Source organism: Balaenoptera ricei, chromosome 1 (assembly GCF_028023285.1).
Source record: "Balaenoptera ricei isolate mBalRic1 chromosome 1, mBalRic1.hap2, whole genome shotgun sequence".
NCBI lineage: Eukaryota > Metazoa > Chordata > Mammalia > Artiodactyla > Balaenopteridae > Balaenoptera > Balaenoptera ricei.
In genome coordinates, this window is record NC_082639.1 from 157562889 (window position 1) to 157588697 (window position 25809).

Genomic DNA, 25809 nt, shown 5'->3' on the forward strand with positions numbered 1-25809 from the left:
GAATGGACCAAGGTTTGAGCAGGTACAGGAGACAATCCAGGCATGAACACCACCAAGAAAAGGTAGACACCAAGTAACATGGTGTGTAGGAAATCACGAGACCAGTCTGATGGGAAGAGGCTTAAACAAGACTGAAACTCACTTTCTAAACCTCCATCTCCAATTGGACAATTCGCAAGACACAGGTGCCCCAAAGTGGCCGATTTATTCAATCCCTTTAATGCGGAGGAAGAGTTTAAAATTTTAACCGTTTAGTTTGACACAAACGCAACTATCAAATGTTGGCAGGAGACAATGAAGGCTTACCTTTGTTAACGTAGTTTAGTCTCTCTCACAACTAGCCCATTTAGCTCCAGGTTCCTTAGCACACCTGACACACTTACACAGCATTTAAGAGCTTTACACAACTGGAAGGTCACATCTTTATTTCTTATTGCAGGAACACAACTTCTGGAGACTTTATTTCTGTCAGAACCTAAAGCAAAATTATTGTAAAATGAGTGATTTAAACCATACATTTTATCACCGTTAAAAAGCATCTAAAAAGAAAAAACAGCATCTGCTGTGTGCTAAGGATTAGAAACGACCACTGCCCTTAAAGCCTCATTAAGGAGGGACATGTATAAACTCAAATTTTCAATCACATGAGATAAAGAACCATAACCTTTATGCACAGAGGTTCCTATGGAGGCAAAAAGTTATATCTAAGTGACGGCTTCATGATAACCCTGAAGCACAATCCAGAAAGATGAGGCTATGCAGAGTTGGAGGAGGAGGTGCAAAGACACTCAAGCCTGACACCTGCTGCGCACTGTAAATACTGCAGGTGGGGATAACTAAACGCCAGGGGTCCAAGTGTGAGAAGGGACAGAAAATAGAGATGTTGATCGAATCAAGCCTGGGAGACAGCATGGCTTGTATCCCACAGGTGATGAGCCCTGGGGCTACCACTGGCTGAGTAAGGGTGCCTCCGCTGATTAGAAAAAGGTGCCCCGCTGCTGAAGGACCAATTAGATAAAGGGAGTGATCACAAAAAGCTCTCCTTCCTCAGGGCCAAAGAGCCCCAGGAGGCTTGGCAGAGCACAGTTCAGACTACACGTCTCTGTGCAGAGCACACGCTGGGGGGCTAGTATGCACTAACTCTGTGTGGGCAAGTCATTAGCAGCATTATTTTAGGCGTATCTTTTCATGATAGAAGATCACTCAACCTGAGTAGGCAGATGAACTTAGAGGAACTGAGTCCAGGGGCCACGAAACCACCCAGGAGCTTCTGCCATAGTCCAGGCAAAATGTAATGTGGATGAAGAAGCAAATTAAGGAGGAGGCCAAAATCTACAAGCTAGATCCACTGGATGAAAGACATAAAGAAAGTTCAGTGAAGGAACTCTGAAGAGAATGGGCTCTGCAATAAATTTTTCTTACAATCAAGGTTAAATATTAGGCAAAATTAAGTACAGTGGCCTTTAAGGTCCCTTCCAGCTCTAATTTCTTTTGATTTCTAACTTATTACCCTGGTTAAGTAAAGTCCCTTCAGAGGTACAGAACAGTTCTTACACCTGAATGGGATGCAAAGAATAATCTGACTTCTCTTCATCCGGGGATGAGTTGAACTGTCCTTGCAGAAGAGATAACTCATGGCGAGAACCCCAGATCCTAGAAAAGGGCCAGCCACACGATAAGTATTCAGCTTTTTGAAAACAAATAACAATCATTTCCTCTCCTAGATCTTCACACCCTTTCTCTGCTGGCTACTTTCTTTCAGCTTATAAACATCCTCAATATACCCATTTAAAAAGCCCTCAGACCTATGATTCTTTGGATCTTCTTGTGGGTAACCTAAGTCTCTCCCATGCCTTCAAACATCTGTCCTCCCAAAAAGCCCAGATCTGTACCTTGGGCCCAGACCTGTCTACCAGGCCCCTCTAAAGCACTGAAGATGAAGTAAGATCCTCTCCCCCCCGCCAATCCCTTCGTACTGTGCTCTGTATCTCACAAAAAGATGCAGCTGTAAACTGTCACCCACACTTGCTGCCCTCCCTTTTCTAACTGGTCACCAGGCCCCACCCATTCTCTCTCGGATCTGCAAAATCCAGTCCAACATTTTATAACTTAAGTGGGACCCTTAGATTACAATTCACCCTGTACCCAATCAAGTGCTTTCCACATGGAGGTCCGAGTGAGTCTCTAAACCAGAAGTCCATCTCACTGTTCTTTAGGGTTTCCCACAGCCTTCAGGATAAACATCTAAACTTCTGACAGGATAAACAAGGCCCCTTTCTGTTGGACCCCACTAGGTTTCCAGTATCAACTCTCATTTCTTTCCCAAACCCGGAGTTCCAGTCCTGTACCTTAGTATTGCCATATTTTCTTATATTTCTCAAACTTTGACACACACTGCTCCCTCCTGCCACCCCAGGAGCTTCTACATATCCTTAGAAAGGATGGCACCTCCTCCAAGAAGCCTACCCTGAACTTTCCCTTCTAAGATTCTGTGCTCTGCAAAGGGGAAAGGTGGGGGGAGGGATACATTAGGAGTTTGGGATTAACATATACACACGACTCTATATAAAATAGATAATCAACAAGGACCTACTGCATAGCACAAGGAACTCTACTCCATATCCTGTAACAACCTGTATGGGAAAAGAATCTGAAAAAGAATGGATATATGTATAACGGAATCACTTTGAATCACTTTGTGTACACCTGAAACTAACACAATATTGTAAATCAACTATACTCCAATATAAAATAAAAATTAAATTAAAAAAAAAGATTCTGTGCTCTGTAGCACCAGATCTCACTTCTTCCAGAGCACTGACTACTGTGCTTGTGTTTACCTGCCGCCCAGTAGAAGGGGAGATTACCTAGGGCAGAAGCATCGTCTCCAGCAGCCCTTGGTTCTGACAACTCATTCAAGTGCCAGGATACTATACACACATAACCTGCTTAATTAATTCTAAGAACCCACAGAAAGAGTGGTTTTTCATGTCATTTTACAAGTGTGGGGATTGTAGTTCAAAAGTAACCTGCCCAGGCCACAGAGAGCATAAGCCCTGGAATTCAAACCCTAAGCTGCCTTCACACCAGTGCTCTTTCCACTATATGATACGACTATTGAAAAAAAGATTTTTTTTTTTCCTGAGCCCTGTTTTAATGGAAAGGAAATGAAGCTGGGATATATCCATTTCCTAAACGCTTTGGCGTATACCAGGCAAAGTCGTTCAACAGACCAGGTAACATCTGTCAAACAATTAACGATGCTCCAAACTGCGCTAAGTGTTCTACATTGTAGAGTCTACAAGCATTAACAGAATGCGACCTTGTAACCACCACAGAGAGTGAGTCCTGTTCAGCCCATGCTACAGATGAGAACACTGAGACCTAGAAGACTTAAAGCACTCGGCCGGGGTCACCGAGCTGGCAGGAGTCCTAGGCCGCACGCCCCGTCTAGTGCACGCACACCCGGGCACTGGGCACCGGTTCTAGTGCCCACCTCCACCTTGCACCATCTAAAACCCCGCTTCGCAGCGCCCACACGAGAACCCCTGGAAGCGGGAACTACAAACCTGTCTCGCCAAGTCGTGGCTGGAAGAAGCTCTGGATACAGATCGGGGACAGAGGGTGCTCAGGGGCGGCGCCCAGTCCACCCCGCGGAGGTGGTCGGCGTTGAAGTCCAGCAGGCCCTCCCGCAGGGAGGCGCGCAAGGCGGGCAGAGGCACAGAATCCTGCAATGCGCACAGGTCCTCACAGTGCCAGAAAAAGTCGGCCGCGCTGTCGTGGCGCAGCTTCACTGAGTGATTATGGGCCGAGCGTGGCCTCGGGGACGCTGGCTGCAGACACGATGCCCACACACGCCTGGAGATCCCAGCTGGCGTCCCCGCCCCTCGGGCGGCCACCGCAGTCCAGGGAGTCACAATAAGGAGCAAAGTGGTAAAAGTCCTGCATTCTTCTTCTTCTTGCATTATTTCAAAACCGGCATCGCTGGCGTCAGGCAGTCCGGTAATTGGGTACGGCGGACCGGTAACTGGGTTCATTTGCCTCGGCGTTATCTGCCTGCCATCTGCTTCCTGAAATGCAAACAGCTACACAGGGTGATTGGCTACAAGAGAGGGCAGGGAGCTTAAGCACCAGATGCAGGATGTCACTTACATAGACAGCTAGGGAGTGATAGGAACAGAATGTAATTTAGCTTTGTGAAAGATAAACCTAGTTACAGACACTACAGATTAGTAACAGTTTAAATAAAACTAGGATCGATTAACCCTTTCAGGCCAGTTTATGTGTCTTCTCTAGCCTGTTCACTGTCCCCTTTACTTTCCTTATTTTCAGGAGAGGAAAAACTTCATTTCTATTTTTGCTGCAACACTATTATGCTTACTGAAATAAGTCAAACACAGAAAGACAAATACGGTATGTTATCACTCCTATGTGGAACCTAAAAAATAAAGAATAAATGTAACAGAAAGGAAATGAACTCACAGATATAGACGTCAAAGCAGTGGTTACCAGTGGGTAGAGGAAAGGGGGGAGGGGCAAGATAGGGGTAAGGGAGGGGATTAAGAGGCACAAACTACTATGCATAAAATAAATAAGCTATAAGGATAACCAATGTTTTATAATAACTTTAAATGGAGTACAATCTATAAAAATATTGAATCACTGTGTTCTAATATATTGCTATTACAGTATAATACTGTAAATCCACTATACTTCAATTTAAAAAATGATCACCACAGTATGTCTAGTTAACATCCATTACCATACATGGTAGAAATCTTTTTTTCTTGTGATGAGGACTTTTAAGATCTTTCTTAGCAACTTTTAAATATGCAATACGATATTATTAACTATAGCCACATCCCCAGGACTTATTTTATAACTGCTAGTTTGTACATATTGACCACCTTTACCCATTTCACCCACCCTCCACCCCCTGCCTCTGGTAACCACCAGTCTATGTATCTATGAGCTTTTTTAAAATTCCATATAAAGTGAGATCATACAGGATTTTTCTTTCTCTGTCTGACATATTTTACCTAGCATAACGCCCTCACGGTCCATTCATGTCACAAATGGCAGGATTTGTTTCTTTCTCATGGCTGAATTTTATATATATATATATATATATAAATAATTTGGAATATATATATATGCCTAATGTCATTTATCCATTTATCCATCGATGAACACAAGGGTTTCCAAGTCTTGGCTATTGTAAATAATGCTGCAACGAATATGGGGGTACAGATTTCATTTTGAATTAGTGTTTCTGTTTCCTTCATACAAATACCAAGTAGTGGAATTGCCGGATCGTATGATAGTTTTATTTTTAAGTTTTTGAGGACCTCCATACTGTTTTCCATAGTGGCTGCAACAATTTACATTCCTACCAACAGTGCACAAGGCTTCCCTGTTCTCCACACCCTTGCCAACACTTGTTAGTTCCTGTCTTTTTGATATTAGCCATTCTAACAGGTATGAGGTGACATCTCTTTGTGGTTTGATTTGCATTTCTCTGCTGATTAGTGATTTTAGGTGTCTTCTTAATTATCTGCTGGCCATCTCTGTATCTTCTTGGTAAAAAAGTCTATTCAGACTCTCTGCCCATTTCTTAGTTGGATATTTTTTCTATTTTTTTGGTATGAGTTCTTCATATAATTTGAATACTAACCCCTTATAGGATATATGATATGTAAAAATTTTCTCCCATTCGGTAGGTTGCCTTTTCATTTTGTTGTTGGTTTCCTTTGTTGTGCTTTTTAGTTGGATATAGCCCCACTTGTTTATTTTTGCTTTTGTTGCCTTTACTTGGATCAACGTCTTTGCATAAGTTCTGGAAACAACTCTTTCATAGTTTCCATGGATCGTTTTTAGGGGAGAGGGTGAGTGAGATGAACTACCAGTGAAAGGAGTGTCAATGGGTCGAACTCTAGCCTCTGTTACTGTAGGTGGCCTCAAGGCCACAACTGATAGTCATTGTCTCCCTCCTGTGCTATCCATTCTCAAGTCCCCTCATCCTTGGATATTATCTCTGCTAAAATGGATGGCTTACTTGGTGGGGTGACCCTCATCCTCGTCCCTGAGTGAGTGTTCTGAGCCCTGGTCATCATTTCTTTCTCAAACCATGGCTGCTGCACTCCACAGACTTCTGTTTTTAATCAATCATTTTCCAATTAAAAACTTTTTTCTTCCCACAGACATTTTTATCACCCCAAACAGAAACTCTGTACCCATTAAGAAGATACTACTTCGCTCTCTCTGCCAGGCCCTGAAGACCACCAGTCTGCTTTCTTTCTCTATCGATTTACTTATTCTGGATATTTCAGATAAATGGAATCATACAATGTGTGACCTTTGTGGCTGGCATCTTTCACTTAGCATGATGTTTGCGAGAGTCATCCACACTGTAAAATGTATTAGTATTTCATTTCTTTAAAGAATGTTTTTGGCCGTGTAATTGTTTGATATTTAATTGCTCCATTCCTTTTTATGACTGAATTACTATTCCACTGTAGGTATATACCACAATTTGTTTATTCGTTCATCCATTGATGGACATTTGGGTTATTTCCATGATTTTTCTATTGTGAATAGTGTTGCTATAAACATGTGTGTATGCAGATTTGTTTGAGTGTTTGTTTTTAATGATTTAGGAGTGGAATTGCTGAGTCATATGGTAATTCTATGTTTATCCCAAAATACACACCCCAAGAAACTTCCTGAAAGTCTGTCCTTGTCTCAGAATCAGCTTTTCAGGAAACATGCCATGCAACAGTATGGACAGTGTCCCATGAGAGCTTATTTGTGATGCCTGGGGGTCTGGAGTTGGAAAGGGCTTCCCTTAGGAAGTGGCAGCTAAACTGAGGGCAAATTCAATGTTTTTTCCTTCCTTCCTTCCTTTCCTCCCTCCTTCTTTCCTTCAGAGGGGTGACATAGATGTTTTACACTGTATATCCTTTTAAAACTTTTGCATTTGAACCCTGAACTTATTCATAAGACAAATAAATGATTATTTTAAGCAGGGTATTAGGGCTCAAATTATTAATATCATAGAACCATTATAGTGACAACATGGATTGGAAACAATTTATTAGGAAAAAATATGGAAACTTCTTTTATAACAATTTTGATAAATAAAAAAGTTGACAAATCAGAGTGTATAGACACAATATTGGTTATTTCGGAAATTGTGTCATAAAATGGATGGGCTCCACAAATTCTTTCATTTACTTGAAGAAAAGAGTGCTAAGTCAGTTTGGGCTGCTGTCACAAAGTACCATAAACGGGGCGGGGTGGGGGCTTGTAAACAACAAAAATGTATTTCTCAATCCTGGAGGCTGGAAGTCTGAGATCTAGATCTAGGTGCCGGGATCATCACCTTCTGGTGAGGATTCTTTTCTGGGTTGCAGACTGTCCACTTCTCATTGTGTCCTCACAGGGCAGAGAGCAGAGAGAAAAAGCCAGCTCTCTCATGACTCTCACAAGGGTAAGAATCTCATCCTGAGAGCTCCATCCCGATGACCTCATCAAATCCCAAAAGACCCACCTTCTAATACCATCACATTGGAGGTAGGGTGTCAACATGTGAATGCTGGGGGGACCCAAATATTCCATCTATAACAAGTACTAATGGGGAAATGAGAGCTTCTCTTGAGGATGTTAAGGGCTGCTACAAAGATCAACGGTACATGTGTTTCCAGACAGAACTACAATATAGAATAAGTTCTATAAGGCGTTCACAGAATAGATTCGTCTTTCTTCCCCAAAACAGTCCTTGGTATCCAGGGACCCATTCCTGGAAATTCACTCTTGCTCAAGGAAATCCATCCTCTCATTAAAAAAAAAAATCTTATGAAGCTACATGAATGACACAAAGGATTTTCCCAGCTCTAAGATTCTGTGTGTAAAACCTGTTACTCTAAATTTACTTCCAAAAGATAGACTCTCCGCGGGGTCTGCTCCTGCGGGGATGGTGGGACCCGCGCTTGTGCCGCGGCCCCCAGGTGTGGCTTCCTCAAGTTTGGGGTGAAGCCCCTAGCCCCCCTGGGCTCTGCAGCGCTGCAGTGGGCTCGGGGGATGGAGCACGGTCTCTGGGGTTTCTCAGCAGGAGATGCCGGGCTGCCGCGCAGGAACCCAGCGGCCCTGGGTGGGGCGCAGACTCGCCAGGCCTGGGTGTCCCTGCTGCGCACGGCTGCGGAGAACAGGGTCCACGATGAAGCTCTGCCTGGCAAACGGGGACTGTGGGCGGCTCCATCCTCCCCTTCTGTCGGCACAGCCCCATCGCAGCCCTCCTTTCCGACAGCCAAAGCCTGTGACCTGCGGCCAGACGGCTCCACACCCTCAGGCCCCGGTGCTCGCCCCATGCCGGGAACAGGCACAACCCCTGGGCCGGCCTTTCCGGACGGCTCGAGCGGTACGGCTTCTTCGGTGCACCCGTCACCCACCCCGAGCCCAGGGGCCGGCAGGGAGGTCTGAGGGCCGCTCGGGCCTAGGCTGGGTGGAAGCACGGGCTTCGCGGCTGGGCCGGGCCCCTAGCTGCCTCCTGCCTCTGCGCCCTGGCCCGGCGTGGGCTTCCCGTGGCCCCGTCTCCTTCCCACCCCTGTCGCGCCTCTTGCCACCCGGGCCGTGGGCTCCACCGGGAGCAGCACCACGTCGTGAGGGTGCGGGAGGGTGCCCGCCCTCAGGGCTTCCCTGACACCTACAGGCTGTTTGGCCATATCCCAGACAGGCACCGGGCACCGGCAGGTCAGTGGAGCTGAGTCGGCCCGGGTCTCCTCACCCCTGAGGAGGGGCGACCGGCACCGCGCACAAAGCGGCCCTGGCGGGAGGGAGACCAGGGCAGAGGGGGTCGGTGGGGAGCTTGACTCGCAGTCACTTCCAAGGGGACCCTGAGCCCCCAGAGCTGGGGGCTGACTGGCCTCAGCACTCCCACGAGGGGGTGGTCAGGAAGGAGGGACCCTGTCCCTGGGGCCCAGGGCACTCCCGGGTCAGGCGGAGTCGCCAAGTGTGTCGGGTGCCTGGGACAGCTGAGGCACATTTAGTCCAAAGGAAAGTTCCAGCGCATTGCAGAGAGCAGACGAAATACACGGTGGTGAAAACTCACTGTTGCTAAGGGTTGAAACGAACCAATAATTCCTCCTGTTTCTCAGGGTGTTCCCTTTGGCTGTTAATGAAATGTATTTCCAAGGAAGGCAGGCATGTGGCTGAAAAGGCCAGCAGTGCCTGGGGTTCACAGCGAGACCCTCCCATCTCGCCCCCCTCGGCCATCCTGTGCTCTGGGAGCAGAGCTCTCAGCTACAAGTGAGACACAGTAGCTGCCATATCCGGATTCTAAGATTTTCTAAAGCCCTTTAAAGGCCCCCTTCTCTGAGTGGTGCTTGACCTGCTGGTGTTTGGGGCGGGAAGGTGGGCTGGGTGGAGGGTCTGAGCATCATCCTGAGGGAAGGGCTTTGGAGGCCTGTGTGAGCCTGAGACCGGGGGCCCAGTGCACGTGTCCGAGGGGAGGCTAGCGCTGACTCCAGCCGTGCCAAACCAGACATCGCCCTCCTTCTGGACAACCCAGCAAAGCCTGTTGCTCCCATTCCTGGCTGTGCTGCTTACACTTGCCCTCTGGGAAGGCCAGCCTGGCAGAGCTCAGTTCTTGTCCTTTGGGGTGCTGGTAACTGAGTACCTAGCCTGGGTGCTGGAGGAGAGGATCCATAGATGGTGGAGGCCCAGTGCCTGCCCAGGGTGCTGCCCCTCTGCTGAGCTGAAACTTCTAATCAACGTCTTAATAAAACCAAAAGGGGGCTTCCCAGGTGGCGCAGTGGTGGAGAATCTGTCTGCCAATGCAGGGGACACGGGTTCGAGCCCTGGTCTGGGAAGATCCCACATGCCGCGGAACAACTAGGCCCGTGAGCCACAACTTCTGAGCCTGCGCATCTGGAGCTTGTGCTCTGCAACAAGAGAGGCCGCGATAATGAGAGGCCCGCACACTGCGATGAAGAGTGGCCCCCGCTTGCCGCAACTAGAGAAAGCCCTCGCACAGAAACGAAGACCCAACACAGCCGAAAATAAAGAAATAAATTAATAAAAAAAACAAAAACAAAAACAATGATTTAAAAAAAAAAAAAAAACCAAAAGGGACGTGATATTGTTCTACCACCTGTGCCCGACCAATGTCAGCCCTTTGTCATACAGGGCAGTGCTGTCTAATGGTAAAGCTTGCAGTATCAGATCCCTAATCCCTTCTCCTACCCCCTCCCATGGGGGTTCAGTGGGTACATCTGTATTTCATAGAACCTGAAACTCTGATTTTACAAAGGAGCTGGAGGTCTGGGGAAAGAACTGGTCTGATCTCAGTTAAGAATGCAACTTTATACCTGGACGATACTAGATCACTTTAGCACCTCATGTGTTTGAAAATGAGACCTTCACAAAGACCTCATGGGCAGGAGACGCAGGCAGGAGAGGGGACAGACTGAAGCTTTGTGACTGACTGATCAAGTAGCAGAGGTCCAGCTGACTTCCAGGCCTACCACTGATTTACTATCACCAGAGCCACATAACACACCTTCCACATAGGGAACCAGCAGAAAAATGAGTTTGAAGAGCATTTTAGTTAAATCCAAGGTCATTTTGATCATTAGTGGAAGTCATTCTGTTTCTACACGCTCCCCACACCCTGACCCCCCTTCCTAGAACCAAATGGGTTCTGAGATTAAGGTGGAAGTGACAAACCTGGAGGTGACCAGGCTTTACTTTATCATCTCTTTCTTCTTCTTCCATGTCTGTTCCTGGTCTTACTCTTCCTGGTTCTTCTGCAGGGAGTGGTCCAGCAACTCTGCCAAGCAAAATCACACACCCTAAGGATGACCTTCACAGACTCCTCCCGTGGAGGCAGTTTTCAAAAGGTCTTCCTTCCTACCCCCGCCCCCCACCAAATCAATCTTCATCTCAGGAGCCCTGAAAGGCACATATTACCTCAACATTTAATATTTAATACATCCTTTAGATCTAGTTCTGATAACTTCCAGTTGCCCCCAATTCACTCTTTGTAAGACAGTTCTACCTGAATCACAAGGTTAATAACCTGACTGCAAACCCAGCATCCTTAAGCTATCTATGGTCACCCTGGCAACTCACTATAAAGGTCTTCTTTTTAAAAGATATCAGAAAAGTAATTTCAGTCATCAAGATTACATATTGCACAGAACAAAAAGCTTTATTATTCTTACCGTTCTCTGGATGTAACTCTACGTCTCTTTTCCTCCTATGTGAAGAGAAGGGAAAAAGAGAAAAACAATCTTTCAAAAGAAGATCAAAACCAAAAGCATGAGTCAAAGTATTAAATAAACACATTTCATGTGGTTAAAAACAGGCGTTGGGGGGTAATCTGGGTTTGGGGGAGATCTGGGCAACCTTCAGTCTGGTGTTGATGTCCCACCACCCTCAAAACAAAGAGAGGCCCAGAAGCTGGCCTGGCGCATGTCTGTGCACTAGAGGTCATCTAGTGATGCTACGTAAGTCAAAGATCCACCTCATGTCAGGAATTTGTTAATACTAGAAAAAAACCAAAGTAGTAATTTGGGATTCACATCAGGAAGTGATGATGACAACCTAAACTGGACACCAGCTCTTCTCTGATGAACATCTTAGTACACTACTTCCCTAAGTTCACAACACTTGCCAACTCCAGGATATCTGTATTTATGTATTTAAGAGGGATAAAAATATTGTGGTGATGAAACCGATCTACGTCTTGTTTGAGGTGGAGGTTACAAGAATGCATGCGTGCATACACGTGACCATACATGCACAGTGAATAAAGTCTGTAGATTATGCCGATGTCCATTTTCCGGTTTTGCTATTACAGTTATGTGAGACGTCACCATTGGAGAAAGTTGGGTAAACTACACAGAACCCCTCTGTACTATATTATACGGAATTCATCTGTATGTGTATACATAAAATTCTGCCTCCAGACTGCCTTTAGACTTGAGCTACAACATCAACTCTTCCCTGGGTCTGCCTCTCTTGGCCTGTCCTGCATATTTCAGACTCGCCAGCCTGAAGTCCTGTGACTCAGTTGCTTAAATTAATCTCATATACACAGACGTCACTGGGTCTGTTTCTCTGGAGAACCCTAAGATAGATTTTATACTAATATACTACAGTAATATATACATACATATAACCTGAAACAATGCAAAAGAAACTGATAAATGCTCGCCTCCCGAAGGAAGGACAGGACGGAGAGGGGGGAGTACCACCCCTATGTACCAAACAGCCTTTTGTACTGCTGCCAGCCCAGTCGCCCCAGATTCAAGCAGATGTAATGGCATGTGGCCCAGGCAGTGGCTACACAGCTAAGGATTTTAAGGCACAATGCAGCGAGATGCCAGGGCCACAGTCACACACGTGGAACATTATAAAGCCAAGAGTGGTTGGTTGCAGGATTCCACGCATGGGCCCCCGAGGGCACTCTGGAGGCCGTCGCAGACCCTCAGGTCCCACGTGAGGAGACAGCCCACTAGAACACAGCAGGCGGCCCTCCTCCCAGATCTCACCCGGGTCAGCCTCCCGGGACCCGGCCTCCTCTGCACAGCACGGGGCAGGCTCACAGAGGGAAGAGCGGCCCAAACCCAAAGGTCACACCAAACCCCATGGGAGAAGAGTAAAGCAAGGTGATGAGGGGAGAGGGGAGGGGTCCCTCGGGAAGCTGGCCACTCAGGATTTCCAGCCTCTTCCACAGGAAGCCAGCTCACGAAGCACCAATACCTGTCCTGGGTCACACTCAGAGGACTTGACCCCCTGACCCCACAGCCCCGCTTCCCAAGCCTCCTCGATTCTGACGATGCTGACACAGACCAGCACTGAGGAATGGGGGAGCGCACGGCTTGGGGGCTGCTGGGAACTCAGGACTGGCCCACCCCGAGGCCCCGCCCCAGCAGGCACCACACTCACCGGATGGTCTCACTGATTTCGTGAGCAGCATCGTGGGGTTTGTCCTGAAAGACAACAGGACAGGGTTCAGAGCCGTCCCTCCCCGCTCCAGTGATTAGAGCTACCAGAGGAGGCGGGTGCTGCAGCCCCCGGGACTCCCCGCCTCATTTCCCGACCCGCGGGACCCACCAGAGAGCTCCACCCCCAGCGCTGGGGCCATGTCCTGCCACGTGGGACACGCTGGCTCCGGGAGCGCCTGTTCCTGCAGCGCCCTGCCGCCCAGCGGGCTGCGGGGAAGGGACCGGGACGGACTCAAAGCCCCTGACTCTCCTTCCCCAGGACTTCCCCGGGCACTCCTGCAGCCTGGAAGCCACAGGCCTGCCTCTGAGTCCCTGAACCACCGCAGGCCTCGGTTTCCATCTATAAAATGGAGAAACACCACTCCTGCAACCATCGGGAGCGGGTGAGCAGCTATCCTCCCTCCCGGCCACAGCGGCACTCTCCTGGCCTCACTGCACCCGGCGGGCTGGCCTCGCCGCTTTCCCAGAGGAGCACATCGGAGGTCGCTCCGGCCTTTCGCCGGGGTCTTGGTGGCCAGCTAACCCAAGACCCCGCAGTAACCAAGTGAGGACGACGCATCGTGTGGACGGTCTGTAACTCCAGACTGCACCTCCGCCCCGCCGGTGAAGGTTCCTATCGCGGTGAGGAGGGGCCTCGAAGAGGACGCACAGCGAGAGGAGGGGCCACGAAGAGCAAGGGCTGAAGCCGGAGGTGAGATGGTCAGGCCCAGAGCTGCCAGCCCTGCCACGGGACAGCGACTGCCCCTCTCAGACCAGGCCACCATTTCCACGCTTCACAGTGGAGGACGGCAATGCGGGCAGAGCCCCTACGGGCCAGGACACGGATGCCCGGAGGGTCCCAGGACAGGGTTCCCCCGCCCTGGCGCAGCGGTCCTAACAGGTCAAACAACTCCGGAAACACCCTTTGTGTCCTAAGCCTCATCTTTGCAACAGCAGCCCTACTGAGATATAATTCACACAGAATGGGCCCCTGCTTCAAGTATACAGTTCAGTGGGTTTTAATACATTCAGAGCTGGGCAACCATCACCTCTATCTAGTTCCAGAACATCCCATCACCCCATTATCAGACGCGCCCCAATCCCCTCCCCAGCCCCTGACAACACTAATCCACTCTCTGTTTCTGTGGATTTGCCCGTTCTGGACGTTTGTAAATAGAATTACGATATGTGACCTTTTGCCCAGAATCTTATTTTTTAAGGCAAAGGAAGAAAACAATCTTCTATCGTTCTTAATAATATCCTCCAACTTACCAAGGACGGAGTAGTAAATATCCATTGAACTCATATTGCTTAGACAAGGCCGGGGGCGGGAGATGGAGCACGCGCGGTCCAGCACAGGACAGCCCTGCAGACCAGTGGTTCCTGACACGGGGGAACCGACCCACAACATCAGCACCACTGCTGACCCAGAAACCCTGGGGAAGAACCTCTGATGGGAACAATCGGCCCCAAGGCCTCCTGGCAAACGGCAGAAAACAGTGAGGACAGCTGGGTTTGGAAAACACTCTGGCAGCTCCTCAAAGGTTAAACAGTTAGCAAATGACCCAGTAATTCCTCTTCTGGGTGTCTGCCCAAGAGAAATGAGACTATTCGTCCACACAAAACCCTGAATATTGGGCTTCTCTGGTGGCGCAGTGGTTAAGAATCCGCCTGCCAATGTAGGGGACACAGGTTCGAGCCCTAGTCTGGGAAGATCCCACATGCCGCGGAGCAACGAAGCCCATGTGCCACAACTACAGAGCCCACGTGCTGCAACTACTGAAGCCCGCGTGCCTAGAGCCTGTGCTCCGCAACAAGAGAAGCCACCGCAATGAGAAACCCGTGCACTGCAACAAAAACTAGACCCCACTCACCACAACTAGAGAAAGCCCGCGTGTAGCAACAAAGACCCAACGCAGCCAAAAAAAACCCACACCAAAGACCCGAACATTAACGTTCACAGAGGCGTGATTCACAACCGCCAAAAGGTGGAAACCACCCAAATGTCCATCAACAGAGGAACGAATAAACAAATGTGTCCCTCCACACACTGAAATATTATCCATCCATGAAAAAGAGTGAAGCACTGACCCTCGCTACAACGTGGATGGACCCTGAGAACACGATGCTCAGTGAGAGAAGCCAGACGGACAAGGACACACAGGGTGTGATTCCACTGATGGGAAACGTCCAGAACAGGCAAGTGCACAGAGAGGAGTGGGCTCCTGGTTGTCAGGGGCTGGGGAGGGGGATAGGAGGGATGCTAATGGGGATGGGGTTTCCTCTCGGGGTGATGGAATGTTCTAAAATTGGTAGTAGTGACGACTGCACTCAACAAATACACTACAAAGCAAGGAACGGCATGCTTTAGGTGGATTATGTGAAGAGTATGGGAATTACACCTCAAAACAGCTATCAACAACAACAACAACAACAACAGGGACTTCCCTGGCGGTCCAGTGGTTAGGACTCTGAGCTTTCACTGCCGAGGGCCCAGGTTCACTCCCTGGTTGGGGAACTAAGAACCCACGAGCTGCACGACGTGGCGAAAACAAACAAACAAAAAACAACAACAAAATCTACAGGAGGAAATGCAAGGTATTGTTAAAAGCACCTCCACCTCAGCAGGAAAATACTGAGCATCTAAGACACTCACGTGGCCGACAGACTCTGTTCCTGGTCCACAACATTCAGTGATTTCAGACAGACAGTCCTGGCAGCCCAGAATTCCCTGGGTTCCTGTACCCACTGAAAGCAGAGAAGACACCACGCTGTCCCGCAGGGTCTGATCAGAGACGAATGCACACAGCACAGTGTACAAGGTGCTGAGGTAGTCACAGGATGAGGAGGAGGGTCTAGAACTTTCCACCAACGCTCTCCCCCGTCACACTCCTCCTGAGGGGAGCCGGCCCCCGTGCACTGAGGAGCCTCAGCAGCCCTGCGGGGGCCCACGTGCAGAGGAGCCACGGGAGGGGCCTCCTGGAAGCCAGGCATCCCACCCGGTCCGGCCTTCAGATGGGGCAGCCCCGGCTGAAGCCCCTACTGCAGCCTCCTGAGGGACCCTCGGCCGGAATCCCCTAGCCTGCCTACTCTTAATCCCTGCCCTCAGAAACCATGGGAGGTCATCAGTGTGCGTCATCTCAAGCTGCTAAATTCATGTCTGCGTTTAGGCCAATACACTATCCTGCAAGCACGGCCCGTAAGAACAAGTCCTAGAGCCACAGGAGGACGTGATAGTACCCAGGAGTGTCTCATTCCGGTCACCACTGTGGAGTTACAAAACAGCGTGCGCGCTCTGAAAGGACCCCGTGAGCACGCGCGTGTGCCTGAGCGTGCACCGCGTGGCAGGCCCGTGCCGGCTCAGGCTGCGCTCCCTCCCTCGGCGCCCCCAGGAGGCTGGACGCGCCCCAGAGACGCTCCTCCTGCAGGGGCAGCAGGGGCCCTCACGGCACGCGGGCCGCAGCCCTGGCTGAGCCACCGCGTCTCAGGCCGCATCACGCTGACCTGGGAAGACAGGGGCCTGGAATGTGGTCTCATCTGTGATGAGATGAACTCAAGCTTTCCCAAGCTTTACAACCAGAACGAAAGAAAGGAAACAGTTTACGACGTGCCTCCTACGATCTGAGGATGCTGCTTTAGGGACTGGCCAGCTTCCAGCGACCGTCCTGAGTCGTATGATTTAAGATGCCCTGATCACCATCGATGATTCAGAAGCTCTCACAGCTTTTCGGCTGTGGCCTCTTCTTCTGCTTCACAGGCCTTCAGAACAGAGCGACGCCAGAAGCCGACGCAGAAAGGTCCGACTGACAACAGCCCTGAGGAAGCCCGCGCTTAGGAGCACCCGCACCTCCTCCCCCGGGGGAGCCCTGGAACTCCGGGGTTTGAGGCCAGCCCTGGGCTCGCTGCACAGGACGCCTGGCCTCCCCGTCCCAGCCACAGCCCCGGCCCGCTGCTGGCTGCTTGCTGAGTCAGTGACTCACCCAGGCTCTTTTCACTAACGGTGTCAGAGCCTCCGCAGGAAGCCGCGCAGAGGCTTAGCGGAATGCTGCTCACCACAGAGCCGGCGGCCTCACTCCGGGATCCTGGGAAAACAACCGCAATAAGCACAACCGTTCCCACCTGAAAAAGCACCGTGTGCAGAAGCCGGAGGCTGTCATCAGGCCTGAGCCGCCACCAAGCCCGTTCTGTCCACCCCCTCCCCTCCCCGCGGGGCGGGGGAGTCTGGCTGTCCCACTCGGCAGACCCCTGCCTCCTCCTTGACCGTGAGGACAGGTGTGGGAACAGGAACTCCACCCGGACGCCCGCAGGTCTGGCTCTGCCCCCGCTCATCCCCGCAGGCCCTGCGCCCGGCGTGAGGAGCCTGGACAGGAGGCCTCCTGGGTGCTCACTGCCAGGGCACGGCCAACCCCTGAGCACGCAGGCTGGTTCACGGTGACAGGGGCACGACATCTGGAGACATCGTCCCTGGAGGACCCGGCGAGAGGCAGGGGGCAGAGACTAGGGAGGAGATAAGACGTGGACTACGTCCTCCTCTTCCCGCTTGCAGCAGGAAGACGCTGGGACCCAGGGGGCCTCCGAGGCAGGGGCATCACACCGGGACAAGCATCAGAATCCCTGGTCACAGTGGAGTTCTGGGGCCCACCCGCAAACTTTCAGAGTCAGCAGGTCTGGGTCCCAGGAACCCGCATTCCTAACAAGTTCCAGCTGGTGGGGAAGCTGCTGGCCCAGGGGCCCCGCTCAGAGAACCACCGGCCTGAAGCAAGCAGGGACCACACTCTCTATCACCATCTGCTGAGGGCACGAGTGCCCAGGAGGTGCCGAGGGGGAGCACCCTGGGCCTCTGTCCACGGTCCTCACTCCCCAGCAGGCTGCAGGGGACACGGCCTGCGGGCTGGGGGTCGCTGTCTTCTTCCCCGCTGCTCTGCACACCTCCGGAGCCCTGGGGTGGGGACCAAGGCAAGTGGGACAGAGCGGCCAGGGTGGGATGCACGCACTGTTTCCCAAAGTGGAGAAGCACAGCGGGAAGGGTCAAAGGCAGGGGAGATGGAACACGGCAGGAGGTCTGCCGGCTGTCTCTCTGCCTCTCCCAGTGGCAGGGCTTTGAGAGCAGAGATCTGGCTGGAAGAGTGGAAAATCCACAGAAGGCTCTCCGTCTGGGAGGAAAGCCAGGCGGGTGAGCAGAGGGCCCCGAGGCCCAGCGAAGGCGCTCAGCCTCACCTCTCAGCCTGCGGCCCCGCTGCGGAGCACCCACTCACCAGGGAGAGGGAGCAGGGGGTGAAGGGGGAGGGGGAGGGCCAGCGCCTGCGGTGGGCCTGAGTATTCAAGAAGCGAACAGGTTTTCACTTGAAAATGAGTGCATCTCACACAGGGGCGGGGGTGGCAGAGAGACTGGCTGTGGAGCATCACACGGGTCCCGTCCACAGTCCGCCCCGGACGTCCGCAGGCCCTCAGCAAGGGGGTGCTGCCTGGCTCCAGGACCGTACTGGAGGACAAGCCAGGCCAAGGATGGGAACCGCCTGGTAAAGCGATGCAAAGGAGAGAGCCAGGAAGGAGGCTCTCCTCCCACCACGGACCCGGCCCTCTCCCCGCAGGGCCAGGCGACAAACCAGGCTGGTCTCGGGACCGAGCCGCGTCGCAAAACACTGCCCGCGAGACCGGCACTGCAAGGAACCGTCAACATGGGAAAACAGGAAGGGGCTGATGGGACTCCATGAGGCCAAAGTCCAGCTGGAGGAGGAAGAGAGAAGAGGGAGCGGGCCCGTGGCTCCCAGGGCATGGACACAGTGCAGGACACGGTGGGCCCGTGGCCCTGACCCGGGCGGGTGGGACCCGCTGTGCACACAGGGGCCCCGATGACCAGGGTCCAAGGAAGGAGCCCCCACGAGGGAGAGGGGTCTAGAGCCTCACTGTGCCCACAGCGGCCCCTGGCCACCTGGACGAGGGGCAATGGTATGCGCTGGCCCACTCCAGTGACATGTGCTGTGAGCACAAGATGCACGCAGATTTCTAAGACAGAGCGTGCGCGCACACACACACAAAGTAAAAGTGCCCTTCAGTAATTCTTTAAATGGCACATTGAAAACTCGTTTACATACAATGCTATGAAAACGTACCTCGCCCCCTCCTTTTGACTCATCACGTGGCTCCCAGGAGGGCACGCACGTGGCTCGTGTGCCACCTCACCTAGCGCCACACCTGCGGGAGCGTTTCCAGACCTGCCCCTGACCCTGAGCTCCACGCCTGGGTCCGCAGCTCACGGAAGCCAGTCTGCTCAGAGCCAGGACCGGCCGGGACGTCCTGCTGTCCGGGCAGCCGTCCTTCTGCAGGATGGGCAGGGGTGTGTCCACAGGAGGACGGGGCGCCACGGGGGCTCCAGGGGTGACAAGACCATTTCAGTTGCTTCAATCCAAACAAGCCCACCTGTAAGAGCCCAGGCCGCCCAGCCACCCAAGGAGCCGCTGCAAGTGCTGAGCGCCTGACGCCGGGGTCCGCGTGGAGGGGCCGTCGTGGAGTGACCCCAGTGGGACGGGGTAACACGACGACCAAAAGTTCACCACCAGAACTTTTCTCGCCCTCACCAAAGAAAATATTTTACTGCCACAGAGCAGTCCGGCCTGAGGCCGAGTCCGAGGCCGGGAAGGGAAGGGAGGGAAAGCCCAGGGACGGAGGAGGCCCTTCCGAGGGGGCACAGCTGGAGAAGGACTCTCCCGGTGCTCCCCGAGCGACAAGCGGCAGCACGGCCTCCACCCCGCGGTCTCAAAGGCCAAGGCGAGCCGCACCCTCAGCCTTCCAGCTGTCTCCCACTCCAGCAAGGGGTCCTGTTAGCACCGTATCAGTGCAACTGGCATCACCCCACCCCAGGACCAAGCCAAACGAATGCCTCTCCAGGGGCCTCGAGACCCCACGACCTGGGCCACACACACGGGAGCATCACTCAGCCATGCAAAGGGGTGAAGCCCTGCCACGCACAACAACGTGGACGGACCCTGAGAACACGATGCTCAGTGAGAGAAGCCAGACACAGAAGGACACACAGTGTGTGATTCCATTGATGGGAAACGTCCAGAACAGGCAGATCCACAGACACAGAGAGGGGGTTCCTAGTGTCAGGGACTGGGGCAGGGCACTGCGGGCCCTTTGCGCTGATAGAATGTTCTGGAATTAGACAGAGGTGATGGCTGCACAGCTCTGTGAATATAGTAAAGGCCATTAAATTGTACACTTCATATGGGTGAGTTCTGTGGTGTGTCAATGCGATCTCAACAAAGCTGTTATTTAAAAAGACACAAAACCCACAAGACCCAGTGCGGCTCCTCCTCCCCTTGTCCCGCCCCTTCACCTGGTGTCTGTCCCAGACCAGGTGTGGGCCCAGCGTGTCCTGCGGCCCCAGCACCTCCTCCCCGGTGGGAGCCTCACTCAGCGCGCAGGGTGAGCACAGAGCAGACGCCAGGGAGCCACCTGCACACCAGAGGAAACGTGAGCCACCACCACCACGCGACGTGGAAATCCTTCCCGAGAGCTCCCCGCCCCGAGCTCCACGACTCCCACCGTCCCCATGGGCACCACCCCATGGCGGCCCCCCACCCCCCAGCACACAGCCTGCAAAACCCCTTCCCCACCCGGGAAAAGACGCGTCAGGTTTTCAAAAGACCAGCGTTCTCAGAGGTAACCTCTCTCACACACCGGCTGCCCATGCACCTGGTGTGAGTCTGACGCGCTTTCCGGGCATCGGCCACGCACCCCATGACTAACTGAGGGGATTCAAACGGAAGCCCCTCAGAGATGAGGAGGCATCGTCATCCAAGGTCAATACTCAGTGAAGCACACAGCCTCCGACCTCCCAACTGCAGCTCACGGGAACCTGTGACTCGGCAGCCCTGCCAGGCGCCATGGACAGGAAGAGGGCCCGGTCCCACACGGGGGCGCCGAGGAACAGAGCCCCGGGCTAGGCACCGCGACAGCGGCCGTGGGTGGGGAGAGAGAGTCCGGGAAGGAAGAGAAAGGCGGGCGGTGAGGGAGGCACTACAGAGCCACGCATGAGCTGCGGAGGACCGCGGACAGACACGCGGCACGTCCTCTGTGAACAGCCTCGGCAGGAGACCCGGCTGGTGGGAATGGCAGGGGCAGCTTGAAGGGACAGAGAAGATGCCAAACAGGCCTCCAGGCAGCACCCTGAGTGGGAGGAAGGAAACAGGACTGTCATCCCACAGCCAGGGAGACAAGGCGCACGCACTGGGGAAGAGCGCCAGGACCACGAGACGAGGACACGGCAGAAAGAAAGAGGGAGGAGAGGGGTTTCCTGGGAGACGTGCGCCGGGCCCCGGACCCAGGGATGCACAGACACAGCCAGTCGCACCCTACAGGTCCCCGAATTCAAAAGGGACACCAAACACTCTGTATCTTGATTGTACCAATACCAATGGAATCATTACATCGGTGCGTAGCTTTGTAAGATGCCACCATGGGGAGAAACTGAGTAAAGAGAACGTGGGATGTGTCCGACTTATTTCTGACGGCTGTGCAAGAATCTATGATCATCTCAAAATAAAAAGTTTAATTTAATTAAGGAAAAAAGGACGCAGCTCCTAGAGGTAGACTGGGGGCGGGTCCCCTGCAGCTCTGCCGCCTCCTGCCTAGTGAATATCCAAAGGGCAGGCTGCCTCTGGCTCCTCCCACCAGGAACAAAGCATACAGGCGGCATTTGGATGTTAGAGACCAAAGTACGAAAGCTAACAGCCACGTACGTAAGGAATACCAGGCTTTTCTGGTGATCCCTTCCTCTTTAAAGAGGCTACTTCACCCACGGAACGTCATCAAAGGGTTAACCTGCCTTCCACCTGAGCTCAGATTAGGCAGGACTCACACCAGCAGAGGTCAGATCAGAAAATATTTTCTGAGTCACAGGGAGGGATGACTCACTTGGCCGCCCACTTCAGCTACTACTCACAGTCGAGTGAAGGACGTGACTGCTCAGTGGGCATTCATCAGAGACTCGTGGGCTCTCAGGAGGAAGCCAGAAGCAGGAGGGGACAGTCACGCTGGGGCCACTCCACGCCCACAGCCTCAGTGAGTCACGGAGGGGAAGGACCGCTGCACACCCTCGCTGGCTCCTGCCCTGCCATCAGGCAGCCGAAGATACCACCTGCTTCCTCCTGAGCTGAGACCCGGTTTTCCCACCAAAAGAAGGGCCATCCTGCTTTAGAAATGCCACCGTGAGCTATAAGTGGATATCTGGGAACTCTCAGTCACAGAAGGAACAAAACTCGCCCTGCACCCCGCCCTCCTATTTGTCAATTGCGCAAAAGCCCATCTTGGAGGCTGGACATTTCCGCGTACAGGCGGTTGTGGCTGTTTGCACTTCCTCCTGCGGGTGTCCCCTCCTCAGAGAAGCCACCCACACCTCCCCCAGGGCAAATCTGGCAGCCCCACCCTCTGGGACCTCAGCTGATCCCATATACGGGGCACTACACCTCAGCTGAACTTCTGTGTTTATAGATCACCTACCGTCCTTAGTTCATAAGTTTCTTGAGAATAAGAATACTGTCACCCTAAGAATGGGAGAAAATATTTGCAAACCAATCAACGGACAAAGGATTAATCTCCAAAATAGATAAACAGCTCATGCAGCTCAATATTAAAGAAACAAACAACCCAATCCAAAAATGGGCAGAAGACCTAAATACACATTTCTCCAAAGAAGACATACAGATGGCCAAGAAGCACGTGAAAAGCTGCTCAACATCACTAATTATTAGAGAAATGCAAATCAAAACTACAATGAGGTATCACCTCACACCAGTTAGAATGGGCATCATCAGAAAATCTACAAACAACAAATGCTGGAGAGGGTGTGGAGAAAAGGGAACCCTCTTGCACTGTTGGTGGGAATGTAAATTGATACAGCCACTATGGAGAACAGTATGGAGGTTCCTTAAAAAACTAAAAATAGAATTAACATATGATCCAGCAATCCCACTACTGGGCATATACCCAGAGAAAACCGTAATTCAAAAAGACACATGCACCCCAATGTTCACTGCAGCACTATTTACAATAGCCAGGTCATGGAAGCAACCTAAATGCCCATCGAGAGACGAATAGACAAAGAAGTTGTGGTACATATATACAATGGAATATTACTCAGCCATACAACGGAACGAAATTGAGTCATTTGTCGAGACGTGGATGGATCTAGAGACTGTCATACAGAGTGAAGTAAGTCAGAAAGAGAAAAACAAATATCGTATATTAATGCATGTATGTGGAACCTAGAAAAATGGTACAGATGAACCCGTATGCCGGGCAGAAGTAGAGACACAGATGTAGAGAACAAACGTATGGACACCAAGGGAGGAAAGCCACGGGGGAGTGGGGATGGTGGTGTGCTGAATTGGGCGATTGGGATTGACATGTATACACTGATGTGTATAAAATTGATGACTAATAAGAACGTGCTGTATAAAAAAATAAATAAAGTAAAATTCAAAAATGAAAAAAAAAAAAAAAAAAGAATACTGTCTACTGTCCTCAGCGCCCCCTGGAACACTCACTGTAAATATCCAGGAGGTGCTTGCAGAATGAATGAATCAATGAACAAACAAGCTCACTCATTTCAAACGTGCGGTCACATGAGTAATCTGACCTTCTCAGAAGTTAAACTTCTGGAAGGAGCCCATTTTCTTAGTGTATTCAGCATCGAGTCATCACAAAATATGAACTCTTATAAAGTACTGCCCCCTCACTTCCCATGAGAAAGCAAAATTCCTCAGCAGGGAAATGGGAGGGTAACAGACGTTACCCACAAAACTTTAGGAAGGCTGCGGCTCGCTGAGCACTTCACTAGGGCCCCTGACCGCCTGCCTGGTAGTAGGACAGACACACCAGGAACGGCTGCTGACCGGCAGAAAGAGCGCCCGGCCAGGCAGGCAGCACACCCCGCACCCTGCCAAGCGAGGTCCGGCCAGCAAGGGAAAGACGCTCTCCACTTCAGAACCACCCACCACTAGAAAGCCAGGTCCTGCCAGGGCCTGGGCACACGAGGCCTCCCTTACAAGGGTTACAAATCTGTGGCCTTGCTCTGCCTCGAATAAAAGACAGTGATGGGGACAACGTGACCATCTCCAGATGAACTTTCAACTTCGTTTCAAGTGCCTGGGTGCTGGGTCACAGTGGATTTCTAAACTCTTCCAATACTCAAAAATACCAATTTCTAAGATGCAGAAGGGTTGTTAAACATACACTTAGCACAGACCCTAGTCCCACTCCTGGGTATTTTCTCAAGTCAGGTAAAAACCCAAGTTCACATGGAAACCTGCCCTGGGATGTTTACTGCAGGTTTATTCCTGATCCCCTCAAAACTGGAAACATCCCACAAGTCCTGCCACCTGCAGGTGAATGGACAAACGGAAAATGGAATACAACATAGCAAGAAAAAGGAGTGACTTCTCATACCTGCAACAACAGGGATGACGGACTTCCCTGGTGGTCCAGTGGCTAAGACTCTGCGCTCCAAATGCAGGGGGCCCGGGGTCCAACCCTGCTCAGGGAACTAGATCCCGCACGCCACAACTAAAACATACTGCACGCGGCAATGAAGATCCCATGTGCCGCAACTAAGACACAGCACAGCCAAGTAAATAACTAAATAAATAAATATTTAAAACAACAACAACAACAACAAAAACAAACAAACCAGGGATGAACCTCGCATAGGTTTTGCTGAGCCAAAGCAGCCAGAATCTAAAAGCTACATGCTGTTGTTCCGTTTATCTGACTTTCTGGAAAAGCCAAAACCTTAGGGACAGAGAGGAGATTAGTGGCCAAGAGGCTAGAGGCGCGCTGGCGCCAAAGGGCAGCAAATGGGATGATGCGATTGCTCTGCCACCTGACGGCAATCATCTGTCAAAACTCCTACAACTGTGCACTACAAGTGAACTATGCTTCACGGCTACTAAGGATAAACAAATTATTACATTTTGAAAAATGCGCCGGCCAGACAACCCGTACATGACAAGTGCAGTAAGAGGGCCGGGGAGGCGAGGCAAGTGGATCAGCTGGAGTTCTGAAGGTTGTCCCCACTTTCAGTTTCCCACCCCTGGGATGTCTCCCCGCCCTGCCCAATGCTCAGGCCGCCCACCCGGGCCACCCAGAGTTACCCAACCGGAAAAGCCAGAGCCCAGGCTCAGCCGCGCCTCCGGGCACAGGAAGAGCAAAAATAGAAAGCGCCAGTGCGCAGTGGCGGGCTGGAAACCCTCCGACCTCGGAGAACTGCGGAGAACCGGGACCAGAGTCAACAACGGCTCCCAGGTGGTCCCAGCGTCCCGACCCCGCTCCCGGCCGCGACACGGTTTCCACAAACTGACACACACGGAGCCCGCGCGAGGGGTGGGTCGCGCGGGCTTCCCCGCCGGGGCCCCTGGAGGCCAGTCCCCCGCAAGCCGAGCGCACGAAAGGGCGCCCCAAAGGCGCCGGCCCAAGGCACCCGCTGCGCTTTCCCTCCTGAAGGTGGGCTGCGGGGCCCAAACGTAAACCCTGAGACAAGAACACGCGCACCACGCCGCCACAGGGGACGAGAGGCCAGGCGCCCACCTGCCCGGACACCCTGCATTTCTGGAATCACCAGACGCCTGTGTAAATTTCCGTTTGGCGTGTCATTTTCCAAAGGCCACTCAAGATCAGGGGACAGGATGCCTCCTCTCCAAGGGTCCAGCCAGCCCACCCACTCAAATTACGGGACACAATGCCTCCGTTCCAAGGGGCCTGCCAGCCCACCCACTCAAATTAGGGGAGACAACGCCTCCTCTCCAAGGGTCCAGCCAGCCCA

General features: G+C 52.0%; 1 pseudogene; it reads right to left on the reverse strand.

Moving 5' to 3' along the window:
• The window catches only part of LOC132374864 (centrosomal protein of 78 kDa-like), a 58843-nt pseudogene that overhangs the window by 32182 nt on the left and 852 nt on the right, over positions 1–25809 (reverse strand).